The 2090-nt window shown below is 47.7% G+C and overlaps 1 pseudogene; it reads left to right on the forward strand.

Annotated features, from left to right (window-relative positions):
• The first annotated feature begins 649 nt into the window (after positions 1-649).
• Positions 650-1307, forward strand: LOC123815513 (annotated as a pseudogene).
• The last annotated feature ends 783 nt before the right edge of the window (positions 1308-2090 follow it).

The raw sequence follows: 2090 nt of genomic DNA on the forward strand, positions 1-2090 counted from the left end.
AGAGCCCCCTCACCAGCTTTTCTCCTTCAGAATCCTTGCAAACACCTAACATATCATAAGTTCCTTCAGTTATTGTCTGTCTTCTCCCAGTGGACATTTTTGTCTTTGTTCACGTGTATCTTTAGCAGCTATCAGAGCTTCACATATAGTAAACAGGCCTGTGTCAAATATAAAAGGAATTAATTAGTGAATGAAGAGGTAGAGGCATACATGCATTTTTGCCAATTTTTCAAATAGCATATATATTGATTTCTAAAACAATTTCCTACTTTATCTTTTCCTCTGTCAGGTTTTAGTGCTTTTAGGACTTAATAAATTCTTCCTCTGTGGTTTCATATTTGTAGGAACTATACAACCCATTGAAATTGACTCATAGAGTTCATTGAGACATCCTTTTTGGGTTTCTCCTTTACCTTTCCACTGCTTTTGGTGTTTTAAAAAACAATTTCATGAAATCTTTAAAAGGCAACAAAGTCTTCCCATAGATACTGATTGCTGTCAACTGTTTACTGAAAGTCAGCTTTTGGGGATAGAAGGGGTAAGTTTGGTAAATTCTCAAAATTGGGCTTTTGGCCAATAGAGTTTTGGGAAGCTGGCTTGCTGGCCCCTCCCCAGCCCCCAGGCCCTGGTCTCCTGCTGTGACCCCAAGCCCCTTCCCTGCTGCTGGGGACTGATGTTTACCTGTTCCTAAACATCAGCACCAGCACAGAGAGAAACTGGCTGCATGTCTACACAGATGGGTCCCGCCTGGCCATCATCTGGAAGTGCAGGGGCATCTACATGGTTACCAATGTCATCTCTGTCAGGCCCATCCCCCAGGAGAACATTTTGGCTGAGAGGGTTTCTCAGTACTCTAGTAATGGCGTGTTTGGATTCCTCCCCCACCACACCTTCCTGTGGGAGTGCATGGAGAACTTTGTTGAACACTACAACTGTCACATGTGGGGCAACCAGGGACCCGATTTGAAGATGAGGATGTTGAGACTGTGGTGCAAACTGGAAGACTTCCAGGTGGCGACTTATCTCAGGTGTTCAAACTTGTCCTTTCTCCACCCCCAAAGACTTGACCCCTTCTCCTACCCAGAGTGGGGGTGCTACTATGAAGTCTGGGACACACACCCCAGCTTCAATGACCCCTATGCCCTGCATCTGTGGAACTACATGAACCAGGAAGGGAGGGATGTGGTTACAGGCAGCTACTCACTGGCAGAGAATCTCTACAGCCAAGACTGTCCAGGACCTACAGGGACCTGGTTCAAGGCCCAGCAGGCTTGGTGACTGGGGAGTTGGGTCCAGGGAACAAATAGAGCCAACAGTGGATCACTGCTGCTACATCAGGACACTAAGCACTGCCTGGGGAGCCACGCTTTCCCTTGACTGTCACTCTCCTCTGGGGTGTGGGGCCTTACCCATAGGTCAGTTATGATTAGCTTACCCCTGTCTGAAATAGACAAGTCCCAGAGAAATTTGGCCTGATTGTGTGTCAGGCACTGACTCTGGTGCCACCAAATCATGTGTGCACTATGGCAGAGGTGGCACCTCAGAGGTTAACAGCTTTCCAGGCAAAGTGATCTAGTCCTCTATCAACTCTTGGTCTCCTCAGGATGTGGAACAGAACCTGGCACACAGCAGTGCTGCAGAACTCTCGATTATAGAGTGTGGCAGCTCTGTGTCAGCTGAGGCTGGAGTCATTTCCTTGGCTTCACCAACAAGGAGGACTGGGGCCCATGTCAAGTCCACTTTCTCACAACAGTCCTGAAAAAGCAGGCACCCCACTCACACATGGGGACATTGAGGGTGGTGGAGATGGCAAACACAAACAGGCACCTTCACAGCTACTTTCTGCACACTTCAGGGATTCGTTGGGAAGAGAGCTGGAAAGCAACAGCTCCCCACAGATTTCCCACTAGACTGAACTTGGAGGACACTCCCTGACTTTCAGAGCCTGGGCTGAGCCTAGAGATGCTTTAGCTAAGTTGGTTCTCAGAATGACTCTGCTCAGTAGAGTTTATTTTTCCCACTTTACAGAGAGGCTCTGTGAATTTGCCAGAGGTGCACAGCTTGGGAATGTGGAATGTAAATGAATCTTT

The sequence above is a fragment of the Phyllostomus hastatus genome, unplaced genomic scaffold (assembly GCF_019186645.2).
Source record: "Phyllostomus hastatus isolate PE091 unplaced genomic scaffold, TTU_PhHast_1.1 phas_contig_1888, whole genome shotgun sequence".
NCBI classification, from domain to species: Eukaryota; Metazoa; Chordata; class Mammalia; order Chiroptera; family Phyllostomidae; genus Phyllostomus; species Phyllostomus hastatus.